Genomic DNA, 15,943 nt, shown 5'->3' on the forward strand with positions numbered 1-15,943 from the left:
TTGTATTCGTAATATTTGGTGGGTGAACACACATGTAAGGGCCTTCTCTGCACTGGCCCCACACCTTTGGAACAAGCTGCCATTGGAGGTCCGCCATGCTCCATCATTGTAGACTTTTAAGAAGGCCTTGAAAACATATTTTTCCTTGGCCTTCTATTGATATGACTGCTACTGTTGCTGCTGTTAACATCATTGTTGGTTTTAATTGTTTTTATGCCTTTAGCATTTTTAATATTTTAACTGTTTTTATGTATTTTATTGTTGTAAGCTGCCTCGGGAGGGCTTCTGCCCTGAAAGGCATCCAAGAAATATTTTAAATAAATAAATAAAATAAATAAAGAATAAATATTAGGCAAACTGGACAATTTCAAAGTTGTAATTCATGTTTTTTCAGGTGATTATCCTTAGCCGGTATGTGCGAGAATACATATATGTCATCGAAATACATATGTCAGAGTGAAATGCAGCTAATAAATAGTGACAGCAAAACTGAAAGTGCCCCAACAATTTTAGTAGAAGAGATTTGAATGCTGTTGAAATGAATGACCCTATGTAAAGTAACCTAATTTGTACTGGAAAAATTTCCAATAGAAACTGAAAATTTTCCTATCCAAATCACATTATGCAAATTAACCTAACTTTCTAATTCAAAATTTTCTGAAAAACCCACATCACTGCCTGAAACAGACATTCAAGCACTCATCTTGACATCAACGCATTGCAGATAGGAGCCAGATGCACACGCTTCTGCATTTGGATGACTTTATCTTCACTGGTCATTTAATTGTTTGCCTATTCCCAATTCTTACCTTAAATTATCAACAAAAAATAATGTAAGGACATGCTCAACACTTTGGGTGGTATCCAATGTTTTTCATTCCATGAAAGGACTCCTTCTGTGAAGGCAACTCTTTTTGTGACTGTAAACTCTTTATATACATGGAACGAAAAAGTTGGGCTGACCCATTCCACTGCAATCACAGTAAAACCGTAAATTAGCTTTCTGCTATTTTAAAGAAAATACAGATATAATAAGAAAAGGACATAAATACAGTGTGTGGGGGGGTAGGGGTGAGTGGGAGAACAACAAATTTGGAGATATGATTTTGAAACCAAATGTAGACTAGAGATGTTATTCTACTTATGGCAAAAATTTTGGAAACAGCTTCAGCAAATTATTTTGTAAACAAGGATTCTTAGGATAGGACTCTTTGAAGCCTCTAAGGAGAAAAAGCTGCACCCCATAATCGTAGATTGGATAAAGCCTGTGTAACACACACAGTTTTCTACAACTGACTACAATCATAGCCACAAATCACACCAGACATCATTTGCCAAACCAACAACATGGTAAGTAGGAGTGTGAGTGGAGAAAACCAGTAAAAAGAAAGCACCTCGTACACAAGTAAATTTTCACCTATTCCCCCCTCCCATTGCAATCCCCAGCACCCCTATCCCATGCCATGCTGGAGCTATCAGTGGCTACAAGGCTTTTTTTTTAAAATCTATTTTTATTTTATTTTTATAAATGAAATAAACACTACCAACAACATAATCAGAATCTTCAGTTTCCAACATTACAGTATTCTGAGGGGGAAAAAAGGGAGGATAGCAAAAGAAGGAAAAGAAAGAAAGAAAAAAGGATTATATTAAACTTCAATAAGAACAAACCAAATATCCAAATATAAATCCAATTGCAGATTATACCTATATAGCATTCTTCCAGACATTGCAAGCATTATTAAATCTTCAATCCGCTACACCACAAACGGTAAACCTTATCTTTCAGTATCATAACCACACTCTTATAGCAAAGGAATGGGAGCAAACAATCCATTTCCATTGGCCATATATTACCATTCAATTAACGCGTATTGATAAACGTTAAAGGTTTAGCCAACAAGAAATAGTAATAATAATAATCCCATGATGATGATGATGATGATGATAACAGAAAAAAAAGTTTAAGAAAAAGGCTGGACTAGATGGACCCTTGGTCTGATCCAGCATTGCTCTTTTTGTGTTCTTATGTTCATCAACTCTCACAAATCATTTTTCGGGGGTGTTTGGGACTGCAGTGGGGAAGATGAGTGGGAAAGCCCTGCAGTTTGAGCAGCCTCCCACACATACAAAGCTGAGATCCAAGCAATTATGGATCATGATTATAGGAAAGATTACATTTTTATTATACATTGATTTTGGGGGGAGAAATCTGAAATATATTCCAAAATTTTGTCTCACCTGTTCAAATTCCACCCAGTTTTCACTGATAAACCAGACAGGCACTCTGGGCATTTTTATTATCAAAGATCTATCACTTTAAATCCCAATTAAGCTCTAAGAGAAAAGAGATGCTACAGCAGGAACTAGAATCCAGCCCTGCAACATAGCACTCTTGTGCTTAGTTTCAGTGCTAACATCACTAGTGACCTTAATACCTTATCCATTTCAAAGGTCAAAAGGAAACATGAAATCCTTTTCCAATTAATCATATCATTAGAATAAGGGCTGCAACTCTTCTGAGACATTCAGGAATGCAGAATTTACTTAATTCAGGGTAAACAGTGCATTCATCTCTTTACTGTTTCTTCGCTACAGCTGTGAACAAATTTTAAAACCAAGGCAAAACACAGAGTTGGTTAACAGCATACAGAAGCTGTAAGGACCGTGATGGTACCCACACTCTTACAGTTGGAATGTCTTGTGAAACAGAAGGAGGTGGTACAAGGAATATTCCAAGAAAACGTTATTTTGTAGGGAATCTCTGCCAAGGCAAAATGTCAGTGACAGAATAGATTCCCTAAGTGGTTCAAATAAATGAAGGCCTGGAATTGGTGGAGAAGATTCAGCTGTGTGCCACACACGCATTCTGACTTTTAACTGAGAATGAAAAAAGCATTAACACATCAGCAGCTTTCAAAGCCTGGCGAGTGAGAACTTTGGTTCAAAGTTCCCCAAGCAGGTTGGAGTTCTCAGGTGTTGTCCACAGAGAACTCTTCATAATAAGGCTGTTTACTCAATATTCTTTGCATAGTATCAGCAATGTGTTGCATGTCAATTTGTAGTGCACTGATTCTTTTTGCTGTTGTTTTAAAGGCCACAAAAATGCATTTTAAACCTGGTGGGGTGGGGGGGAATACTACTGGGAAAAACTGGAATGGGGAAAGGGTTCAATATTGTGTTCCCTGCTCCCTCTGCTGATTCTCCACTATTAACTAAGCCCTCTGAAGGGGCCTTTTTTTTAGCAACAAGAAAGGGGTGTCAGGAGAAAGTTGTATGAGTTGTAAGTATTTATTTCAGTTACCGTAACATGCCATTTGGCTTCAGACAAACAATGTATTATGATGAAAGCCCTTTCAAAAGCTCAATTCTGTAGATGAGGAACATGCAGGTGCATTATAACTCTGGTAGTTAGTTTCAGAGGGCAACACTCAAAATAGAATACAGTGGAATGCAGAGAATAATTAATATAAAAAAACTCCAGTGTGTTTTGAGCCTACACCCTTTTAAGAAGAGACAAACTCCACTCATAGAACCATAGAACAGTAAGGTTGAAAGAGACCTATAAGACCATCAAGTCCAACCCCCTGCTCAATGCAGGAATCCAAGTCAAAACATCCCTGACAGATGGCTGTCCAGCCTCATCTTGAATGCCTCCAGTGTGGGAGAGCCCACCACCTCCCTAGGTAATTGGTTCAATTGTCGTATTGCTCTAACAGTTAGGAAGCTTTTCCTGATGTTCAGCCAGAATCTGGCTTCCTTGAGCCCATTATTCCGTGTCCTCCACTCCGGGATGATCGAGAAGAGATCCTGGCCTTCTTCTCTGTGACAGCCTTTCAAGTACTTGAAAAGGGCTATCATATCTCCCCTCTGTCTTCTCTTCTCATGGCTAAACATGCCCAGTTCTTTCAGTCTCTCTTCATAGGGCTTTGTTTCCAGTCCCTGATAATCCTCATTGCCCTCCCTCTGAACCCTCTCCAGTTTGTCTGCATCCTTCTTAAAATGTGGTGCCCAGAACTGGACGCAGTACTCAAGATGAGGCCTAACCAGTGCTGAGTAGAGGGGAACTAGTACTTCCCGGGATTTGGAAGCTATACTTCTCTTAATACAGTCCAAAATAGCATTTGCCTTTTTTGCAGCCACATCACATTGTTGGCTCACATCCACCTTGTGATCTACAACAATTCCAAGATCCTTCTCACTTGTAGTATTGTTGAGCCATGTATCACCCATCTTGTAATTGTACGTTTGGTTGCTTTTTCCTAGGTGCCGAACTTGGCATTTGTCCCTATTAAATGTCATTCTGTTGTTTTCAGCCCAGCGCTCCAGCCTATCAAGATCACTTTGAATTTTGTTTCTGTCTTCCAGGGTATTAGCTATCCCGCCCAATTTTGGGTCATCTGCAAGTCTGATCAGCATTCCCTGCACCTTCTCCTCCAAGTCAGTAAAAAAAAATGTTGAAGAGCACTGGGCCTAGGACTGAGCCCTGCTGTACCCAGCTCGTTACCAATCCCCTGTTTGGGAAGATCCCATTGATAAGCATTCTTTGAGTCTGATTCTGTAGCCAACTGTGGATCCACCTGATCATTGTTTCATCTAGCCCACTTTGAGCTAATTTGCTCATCAGGATATCATGGGGCACTTTGTCGAAAGCTTTGCTGAAGTCGAGGTATATTATGTTCATAGCACTCCCATAGTCCACAAGGGAGGTTACCTGATCGAACAATGAGATCAGATTAGTCTGGCAGGATTTGTTCTTGACAAATCCATGTTGGCTTCAAGTAATCACTGCATTCTGGTTGAACATCAGGAAAAATTTCCTGACTGCTAGAGCAATATGACAATGGGACCAATTACCTAGGGAGGTGGTGGGCTCTCCCACACTGGAGGCATTCAATACAAGGCTGGACAGCCATCTGTCAGGGATGCTTTGACTTGGATTCCTGCATTGAGCAGGGGGTTAGAATCAATGGTCTTATAGGTCCCTTCCAAACCAATATTCTGTGATTCTATAACAATACAGAGAAAGCAGTTTATGGCAGAAGACACTTATTGAAAGCAATGGGGAGGGGAGGGGAGGGGAAGATACCCATTTCACACACAGGCAAACTAAGGCAGGAGGGAATTAATGTCAATGACTGCAACAGAGTGAGTGAGTTTGGGTTACATTATCACAGCATATTAAGTTCACAGAACCAATAGAGTGGCTTAAAAAAAAGTGGATTCAGATTCCACCTCTGTGTTGTAATTAGGTTCTTGGGCAAGTTACTTTTCTTTTAGCATAACTTTTCCTTCTGGGGAATGGGTGTTTTTTGAGTGGCAACATCCACCATGGCAGTCATTTTCTGAATGAGAAACCCCCCAACAGCCGTTTTGTGATAGCACCCACAACACTCTCTCAAAATTCCAAATCTGTCCACCAGACCAAGAAGACTGAAGACCTGTGACGCAGCACTAATTTCTGGAACTCAACTGAAACAGAAATGAACTAAACATTAAATCCATGAGGTCAAACGATTAAGGTTCCAGAGATGAATTAATTGTTCAGGCAAACATATGGTACAGTAGTCCTCCACTGTATTATTCCATCTAAGAATTCATGTTGCGGAATTATTTATTAAAGCACCATTTCCAAGGTTAACATGTCAGGGAAAAGGCATTTTAATTTGTTGGCCTACAGAGTCCTATATTCAGTTACATGCAAATGCTGATTTCAGTAGAATTTAATATACACATAGTGAGATACAGGCTTGTAGCCCACATGTGCTATATCTGCAAGACCTTTGATTGGTTGATTATTTTACCTGCATTTCCAAAATAGTTCCTAACTATATTCAATAACAGGAAGTCTAGTAAGCTTACAAACTTCATTAATTTGAAAAGCCTCAGGGTTTTAAGCCATTAAGAGTTTTGCTTTAACTTCACAGAACTCAAATGAAAGACAACTAGATTATTTAAAAAAGAACTCTAAACTGACGAATGCTGAAGTTTGGCTACCGTACGAAAAAGCAAACCCAATTGTTTAAGTGATGTAAGTTTTAATATTCATGACAGGAAGACAATACTCAGATTTGTGAACATGCATGAGCTGTTAACAGCCATAGAACTGACACCGAGCACAATCCTTCAGAAAGTTCTCCTCCACAAATTTCATCAAAATTAGTAAGGGCGGCACAAGAGTCTACTTCTCAAACATGATAGCAAATTTCCTGGCTATACATAGGAGTCACTGGAACAAGCTACAGAATAATTGTCTTGCAGGAAGTGCATTCTAAGAAGTTTGTGGATGAAAATTCAGTTGCTTTGAGAAAATGTGTGCACAGTACGATGTAAGCAGATAAATGTTGGGCTAAGTGCTCAGCATATTTCTTTAATCCTCATTTCAGTTTTTATAGTGTCCAGGACACATTTGTATGCATTTCCTGTACAAACAAGCTTCCTCCTCTTGGTACTGGAGACTCAGGTTTTTATGTTTTTTGTTTTTTTTTTTAATTGCAAACATGCACCCCAAAAGGAGTGGGGGTGGGGAGAAAATCTTGTAATTGTAAAGTATATGGGCTTGCACAATGTCAAAAATAAATCTATCCATGGAAGTTTTTGGATTGTGAAGCCAGACTAATTGTAGGAATGTTTGCACTTCTTCAATGAAGACTAAACGCTTGGGGGGTGGGGGGGCAGCTAGAAAAGTACAGCACTAATTTATTACAGATATATTGCTTGCTCTTCTGTTTCGGACGGTCAGGCAGACTCAAGCACTGACCGGCTGAGACCTGCTAACCTTTAATATTGTAACAGTACCATGTATCCTCAGATCATTCTCTGGGTGCTGTTGACAGAATACAAGATGATATACAGAATAACCACTTTCTGAAAAGTCACTCATCTGGTTAGAGCAATACATCATAGTGCTGCTACAATCAGTAAACACACAGCATTGGTATGGTACTGCCCATCTGAAGTGCCAATTTGTTCTTTTAACAATAGAGAGATTGAAGTGGAGCATTAATAAAGTAGGACTTGAGTACAACTCTTCTACTTCTCTGAACAGGATACTGAACAAGGCACTACAGTAAAATATTTCCTTCTTATACACAGTAAATGAAAAATCATTACTTATATTAAAGATGTATGGGTTGGAATCTTAGTCCCAGTTTTTATTTTATGGTTGTCATTCCCTCATGGCTTAATCCCAGGATGCTCTTTAGATGAACATGGAAGCACCAGAATCATGCTGAAACACTGATCTTCCAACCTTTTAAAATGTTAAAACTAACAATACGTAAGTACACCAGTTCAGAAGCAATTTATTTAGCTACCTAAAATAAAGTCATGGCTTTTGGTCAAAGAGTTTAGTGAACAATTCATGCAGAAGCAAGGTCGCACTGAAGACTTCCAATTCCAGATAAAGTTGCTAGAAATAACCACCATATACAGAAATATCTAGAACACTACTGTAGAGTAAAAACATTAAGGGTGCAATCCTATGCACATTTAGACAGAAAAAAGTCCTACAACTAACTCCCAGCATCCTCCAGAATGGCTGGCCGGAGAGATGCTGGGAGTTGTAGGACATTTGTCTGTCTAAACGTGCATAGGACTGTACCCTAAATTGCTCAAAATGCATTACCAACAACGCACCATACATCTCTAGCAACTTAACCAGTCAAAGCAGGATGCAATGCATTAGGTAACTGAGGCTGTATTCCTCAATATCCTTCACTGTATTTCTGATGATTGGGCTGAATGCCGTTGCTTATGCAGCCAAAACAGCAATAAACCCACACCCACGAAGGAGGTACCCCAAGGTTTACAGAAGTATTTTAAAAAGTTTTTAGGAAAAAAATCCCCAAAGGGAGTGAAAAACAAGAACAGGCCAATGAGGACTCAGTGTGCCATTGAATGCTGACTTGATTGTTAGAAGAGAAAAAATGGAAAGTTAGGTTTTGGGGGTGCGGTGGGAAAATGGAAAGGAGTGACTTGAATCTTGAACAGCTGCACTCCTCGCTGTAACATTTGTTACAAGTTCCACTGGAACTTACATGGGAGTAAATTACATTGAGCTCAGTGGGACTTTCTTCTCAGCAGGAATTAATACTTCCATGCTGCAAATATGGGATGGTGTACAGTAGTGAAAGTACATGTAACGGATGACGCTCCTTGGCTTTTCAAAGTACCCCTGGCAATATCAGCCTCACTTATTACAGATATCCAGACACAGCCTACTCAATCTATGAAAGGTTTTTGGCTGCAATCTTGAAACTACTTGCTTGGAAGTAATTCCATCAGGAACTCAATCCCAAAGAAACAGATATTAAGACTACAGGAGTCTATATTATATCGGTCTCTTATTCTCTATTTGCTACACAGTTTGCCATGTACTTTGTGGCCATCAAACCTAAAAGAAAATATGTTGCCCAAAAAGAAAGAAGAGAATTTTGTTTCACATTCCTCTGGGGAATGTGCACCATATTTGGCTTGCTATATATCCTCCTTTATTAGTTAGATGTGGGGAGACATTAGCAGCAAGTATGAAGCAGGCATGAATGGTTCTTACATGCATGCACAACTTGCAACCCACAAGGCCTAACATAGCCCAGCAGTAGCATACGCAGCTCAGCATGGGTTTGATAAACCTTGATAAACCACCTGTATGGGGCCAGAATATATAGCTAGTGAACTACATTTGACTTGGTGCATCACAAGTTGTGCACCAATATAGGCCAGTTCGTACATCACAATAACCTAGATTTTTTTTAATGGGTTATTGTGAACGCAGCAGCATATTTATGCATGCTGCCCGATTGCTCCCGCTACAAGTGAGAGCAGCTAAATAACCCAGGGATGCTCCATCCCTGGATTGTTTACCATGACTTCTGGACTAGGAACTCTGACTTGTCTCTCTGTTGACAAGACAGAGTTGGAATCAGGGGTTTAACGGGAGCAATAAGGCAGTGGGCACAAGCATACTGTCATGTTCACAATAACCCAGATTTTTTTAAAAAAGAAAAGAATCTGGGTTATTGTGACATGATAACTGGGCTATGGTTCCTCAAAGGCCTTTCTGTTATGTCCACAAGCTGTCTTTTATTTAAGTCTAAAAAAAAGCCTTTCGAATAAACAATGAGGAGAGCGACTCTTTTCCTGAAAGTAATTACCCAGACACAAATATTAAGACAGAAAAGGTCCATGCACACAAGTATACAATCACCTGTTTGTCTAATCAAGAGCCTACATATTAACTGTAGTCTTACTCAGTGCTACGAATTCTGCAACAGCAAGCTGCAGTAGAACTGCAATCTCTCCAAGGATGAATTTAGAGCACAATGTACTCTAAGAAATAACTTACAGGGTTGATTTGAAAACAGCTTACATTTGAACTGTCTTAATTCTTGCATTGCAAACCACTTTGTCACCCTGTACAATACAATGCTATACAATACATAAATACAGCACAAGTCTTTTTAAAAAGTTAGATGAAAAAATCTTGATAGAATGAGGTTAGTGGGAGATGTTCTCCCAATTTCAAGTTTCTCATGTTATGGCATATATATAACAGATACACACGCATACATACCAGTCTAGGGCTACAATACTAAACATACGTCCCAGGAAACAGAATCCCATGGATCTAAGAAGGACTTCCAAGGAAACATGCATAGGCTCAGGATGTAACACTGCAAATCCACAGCCATATCAAACTCAGCTGAACTACTCCTAAGTGGCTAGTACATTTAACTTTAGTTGTGAAGAACAGGAAATATGTGGTAAGCAAAAGTAAATAGATGACAACCATTTACATTTGAGCTATGAATTTGCTTTTAATTACAAGATGACAAGGAGCCTTCACCATCTACATGAATCACAGCTCTCTGTTTTGGTAGTTCCCTAATACTCCATGACAAACCATTATAACAACATTAGATTTTATTCATTTTGTGGGGCAATAATCCTTAATAGTAACCTAGATTTAAGTCAGATACTGGAAGGGGGAAAAGAAAAACATAGAAATATTAACTAAACAAATTAATCATTTAGCCTGCAATCCTATACATGCTTACTGGGGAATAAGTCCAGTGGGACCTGAATAGGATTGCTCTGTTAAAATACTCTGATAAAAGTAACTTTTAAAACATTTTTTTAAAATGTGGTAAGGGATCTCATTTTTCCAGAGGTGCAGGCTTTCTTTTCCTTTTAACTATGATTGCATTTTCACCACTTCAGTATAGCCAGCACAAGTACTCAAAGTTTGAAAGCCCTTATTAGCACCTCAGACATACAGCAAGTATATAGATAAGATTATAGTACTGTTTCACTTCCTAATACCACCCCTAGGTTCTATACTCAAAACACCAACATGGAGTACCTACCTACAGAAACAAAGCCCCTTCCCATCCACCTTTGTACCACTCTAACTATGACAGGGTATTAAAGTGTGTTAAGGGATAACTAACCGGAATTACTGACTTCTGGGATACAGCTTAAAAAAATAACGACACTTCCACTGTTTGTTCATTGCTAACGATGTTGACGTTGTCACTGGGGTACAGGCAAAGCTTAATCTGAGACGGAGAGGGTTCATCAGGAACCTGTTCTGAATGCTACAGTCTAATTCTGGGACATGTCAAATCATACGATGCTCTTCCTTCATCTCTGTGCAACTACAATCAGCCCTCAACGATACATCTAGGCTTTGAGAGATGCAAGCAGGCTCCAGCCAGAAAAAGTATCATTGTAGAAATGAAAACACTGGATTCAGGAGTCCGGATACAGATAACTGATTTTAAACGCGCCCCGGCAGATTTCAAAACCACAGACATACCACAAATACAAAATTAAACTTGTGTGCCGTGGTAACGCCAGCCTTTCCTTCATTAGATACTCACAATCACCAGTGCGGATTAGCATCTGAACTTGACCCATAACAATGTATTCAAAGAGGAGGGGAGGAGAAAGGAAGAGAGGTATCTCACCCGTAAGGTTGATAAGGCGTAACAAAGCTAGGTTCGATATCCCCTCCCGAGCATGCACCCTAAAATATGAAGTCGTAAGAAAACTAGAGCGAAGTACCGCAATTAGTTCCCTCACCTTCTGCGTGATGATAAAAAAAACACGCACACGACCGTCCAGATATCACTGCGAGGTTCGTCAGGCACTTTAATTCACAACCACACCCCACTGTTTTTTTTCGGGGGTGGGGGGAGGTCCCAAATCCCCCTCTCGACGCACACACGGCTTTAATCTGCTTCTACACATACCAAATGCCTCCTCCTCCCCTCGAGGTTTAACCTCACCTCAGAGCAAAGAGAACGCCCCGCAGGTCAAAGCAGGGAGAGCGCGCGAGCCGCTTTCCTCCGGGAACTTTCCTGACCGCGAGCGAGGCTGTGGGCAGTTCGCTCCTGCCCCAAACTGGAGAGGAGAACAAAAGCTTATACGCCGGGAGGAGACGACGACCAAGGCAGCGAGTGAGGAGCATTGCGTTGAGGGGTCTCTCTAGCTGGGTTTCTCCCACAGCGCAGCCCGTCTTTTCCTCCCCCTCCTCAACACAGCCCCCTCCATTAGCTCCGCGAGCGGTGGGAACCTATCAAAGCGAGCAGCTCAAAGGGGGCGTGCGAAGAAACCTGCCCCTCTCCCTCCCTCCGTCTCCAGTGTTTTGCTTTCCCGGCTGAACTAGCCGCTGCTGTCGCCAGCTTTCGGGGCGGAGTCCCAGGCCGAGAGGGGAGGGGATTCCGGGCGCCAGGCGTGCGCGCAAGCGGATCAGCGCGCTTTCCGGGGGCGCATCTTCCCCGCGGCGTGGGGCACGGCTCCCAGCCCAGCTACCGGCGGCTCTGAGGTGCGTGGCGCTGGTTCCCGCCCGCGGACGCCTCGCCGCTGCACCGGCAGTCCGCGCTACCGCCGGCCGCGAGGAGCGTGGGTGAGCGACGCTTGGGCGTGCGCAACAGAGTGGGAAGCGGGGGAGCTGCCACCGCCCCCAAACAGCCTCCTTTCTTTGCTTGCAACGAACCTCCGTTGCTAGAACTACGATTTAGGACGCTGGGCGTCAGCATTTTTCACGGGGGAAACGGGCTTTACGTTCGTAACTCCATTCCTTGGGTTGTAGCTAATGTTAGCCTCACTTAGGTCTCATTCATTGCAATGAGTCTGCGCCCACAGTGGTGCTAATCCTACCCACAAATATGCTGTAGCGTAAATACAGTAGGGTAGTAAACGGCTGCCACCTGAACAGGGCCAGGATGATGGGCTTAATTTAATATATTGACGGTTATTTAATATACTGAGTTATAAAAAGAACAACATGCTCTTGGGGTGTGTGTGTGAAAATAATTATGGGTGCAATCTTAAGCATGTTTAGATAGAAATAACTCCTACAGCTTCCAGTATCCCCCAGCCAGCTGGGGAATGGCTGGCTGGGGGATGCTGGGAGTTACAGGATTTATTTCTGTCTAAACGTGTATAGGACTATGCCTTAAATGCATTTTTAAGATGGTAGAAGAAAAGGTGCCTCAGTGGCTTAATGCAATGACACGATTGGAACTTCTCACTGGCTCTGTGCTTGCAGCCTAGTATGGTAAAGCACATTCAGCCATTGAGTTTCTGTGCAGAAGAAAATTGGCCAGCCTGGTTTGTTTTTGTAACAAGCCCAAGCTTCAGAGCAAGAACAGCTTGAGGATTTAGAATGTGGGAATGTCAAGCAGCGATGGCCTTAAGGACCAATAACCAATCTTAATGCCATGGTATCAATTGCAAGGGGGTAGATGGGCTCCATATTTCTGAGGTCTACAAAGAACTCTTAATTGGGGGGTGGGGCTATTTGTGTGCTCATGCCATTCTTTTTCGGAAAGTTTGTTGCTCTGAAGAAAACATCCCGCAAATGCTGTTCCCCCATCGTTCTCAACCTGCAGGCTACATGATGTTAACAAGTATGAGTGGTTTAAACAGGGGTGCAGAACCTCTTTCAGCCCAAGGGCTGAATTCCATTCCGGAGAAGCTTTGGGGGGCTTCATTCCAGTAGTAGGCGGGACCAAAGGCAAAAGAGGGCAGGGCATAAGGGGCCAAAAATAATAAAAAAAAAAACATACCAGCATATTGCAGCTTAAAATGTCCAAAATACTTGCACATTTTAGCTAAAAGCTCTTACTGCCAGTAAGTAAGCCTTAGAAAAGGCATTTCAACCTTTTAGAATAGGGAGGTGGGGTTGCACTGCACATAAGCCAGGAAACCACAAGAGGATCAGCATTTGGGGTAAGGGCTGTGGCATGGAGAAGAAGGGGACACACCCATCTGGGAAACCCCGGAGGGCCTGATTAGGACTGCAGGAGGGCTGGATTTGGCCCCCAGACCTGAGGTTCTGCACCTCTGAATTAAAGGGATATCTTACATTGTCACAGACTGTGCTGGGAGAGATCATAACTCAGTGGTAGGGCACATGTTTTGCATGCAGAAAGACTCGGGTTCAATCCCTGGCAACTCCAGTTTTTTAAAAAAAGGTTCAAGTAACAGGTGATGGGAAAGATCCCCTTCCTGACACTCTGGAGAGCTGCTGTCTGTCAGAATGGATAGTCCTGGGCTAGATAGTCTGACTTCATATAAAGCGGCATCCTGTGTTCCAGTTATACATTGAGAGAAAGGCCTGGAGGCCAGTACTTAATCCAGTTTCCCCTTTGAATGATCATCCCTGGTTGGACTCTGCTAGCTATGGCAGTTTGACTATGTGCAAAAGTAAATTTGACCCTGCATATGAGATTGGGCTCCCTTGCTATTTCATTATAAAGGCAAAGCCCCTTGGGCTAGAGCAGGAGTGGGCAACTTGTGGCTTTCCAGATGTTTTGGCTTACAGTTCCCATCAGCCCTTGCCAGCATAGCCAGTGGTGAGAGATCATGGGAGTTGTAGGCCAAAACATTTGGACAGCCACTGTGGATGTATTCCAATATATGCTTAATCCCTGTTTCTTCATAGCTCCCTTATTTGGGGAGGGGTATATGGCACTGTTCATTTTTAGAAACAAGGTAAACAAAGGACTATTTTCTGGACACAAACCCTTAGGACCTCATAGTCAGATGACATTATGGGCCAGGTAAGGTAGCAGTGCCTCATGATTATTTGATTTTTTAAATTGTTTTCCATCTTTCAAATTCCTGTAACTGTAAATTCCTGTTCCCAATAATAAATACCCCTTTTAATTTTTGTGATGAGATTGTGTGGATTCTTTGCTCGAGCCCTACCTGCTGCAATTCCTTTGTAAAGGGTTTGTGGGTATCCAACAAGTATTGGGGCCATGGTTGGTTTTGTTTCAAGGCTTCGTGTCAGATTTAGTTTTAAGTGGCAAATGGTGGCGGCCATGGGCACAGGAGTACCATTGACAGTGTTTCTACCAGTGGTAGGGCACATTCTGGGGGCATATTAGAGGTGGCTTTGGATCTTCTGGGCCCAAAGCCCCCTTGCTCCCCCAACATGCCCCTGGATTGCGACCCCAGTCTATTCCAGCTCCAGGCTAAAGTAGGAATTTCTCCTCCCGTGTGCTTTCAACTGGAGGGAAAATTTAAAAAGCAAAGATCCACCAGAAAAAAAGCAAGCAAATGTCCCCTCCACTTTTCACCCTTGTTGGAGTGAACCAGCATGGTTCAAAGTGCTGTGTGACCCGTCACAGAACTAACCCACCCTGCTTAGGAGTGCTGTGTTGAAGAATCAACAATAACAACAACAAAAACACAGTAAAAACAGACAGGCGTAGCAGGTAAACCCAACCTAAAAAACAAGAGGAGTAGCCACCAAATAATTGTCTGTTATTCAGCAAGTTTTAAAACCAAACCAGGGTAATAAAGTACTACTAGCCAAATTCCAACCAATATACAAAGAGACTAATCAACATGGGTCACAGTCCACCCAGAACATCTGTACAAACCCCATTAAAATGAACAGTGGTGCTCTTCCAGAGATTCCATTCACTTCAGTTGGAGCTTGCGTGAGTAATTTCCCTACCAAATGTTCCCCATCTATCAGATGTCTCCCATTCTGCCACCCTGACAGCACAATCCTATGCATGTCTGCTCTGAAGTTTCATTGTGTTCAGTGGGAGTTACTCCCAGGCAAGCATGTATAGAATTGCAGCCTTAATAGTGCCCAGAATCACTCACCTTGCCTCATGATATAATTTTATAACATTCAGGGTTTTTCTAGATGAGGCTTTTAATCTGCCACTTTACTGAGGCTTCTGCTTTGGATTAAGATCTCCTTTATGCATGTTCTTCTCAGGGTTTTTCTCTTTGTCTGCCTTTCTGTATGTTCCATTACACAATCACTAGGTGGTGCTCTGGTATAGCAGAATTGCACAAATACACCAGGGTTTCATGCCACCATTCACGGAAATACCAGACTTTTCTCATTAGAAACACACACACCGCTATAATGATTTCAAAGAATGGAAGAGGCCCTGGAGGAGGATGACATCATGTAAAGCGCCGCCAAACTACTGTGAGTGAGGAATCATTAGTGCCCAATAAATGTCTTGTGATGAAAGGCTCTCAAAATGGTGTTAGATGGGGGAAAGCTATAAAATCATAACATGTATGGAGAGAGTTTTAAAAACACCAGTTACTTCACAAAATGGAAACCAGGATCATAAAACCTTTGTTATTGGCATAACGTATTGACAAAGTATGCAAGTATGTACTCCTTTTATTTATTGAAAATAGAGAAATCTGTTGTTCCAAAAACCCTAAATAGTGCCTTTATAGAATTCTTCAGACTAATGTGTTTTATTTCTTTAACATGATATCACTGGGGAGAATGTGACAAATAGAAATAATAGCCATTGAGTATCCCATGTGGAGCTGAGACTGTGTAGTTTTCTTTGAAATATCAAGGTCACTGGGTGTGACGTTTCAGTTTGAAATGTTAGAATTTGCGCTCTATATTACTGACTAAAAAGTATAAGGTGGCAAGGAA

At 41.7% G+C, this 15,943-nt stretch overlaps 1 protein-coding gene across 1 annotated transcript in view; it reads right to left on the bottom strand.

Annotated features, from left to right (window-relative positions):
• Nucleotides 1–11,514, bottom strand: part of GPR63 (G protein-coupled receptor 63) — a 49,650-nt gene extending 38,136 nt beyond the window's left edge. The window contains exon 1 of the mRNA XM_084831220.1: nt 11,292–11,514. The gene's annotated coding sequence lies outside the window, so the exon portion shown is untranslated. The remainder of the gene's footprint in view (nt 1–11,291) is intronic.
• Between the last annotated feature and the right edge of the window lie 4,429 nt (nt 11,515–15,943).

This window comes from Heloderma suspectum, chromosome 1 (assembly GCF_057233095.1).
Source record: "Heloderma suspectum isolate Gila_16-S chromosome 1, 16-S_ref, whole genome shotgun sequence".
NCBI lineage: Eukaryota > Metazoa > Chordata > Lepidosauria > Squamata > Helodermatidae > Heloderma > Heloderma suspectum.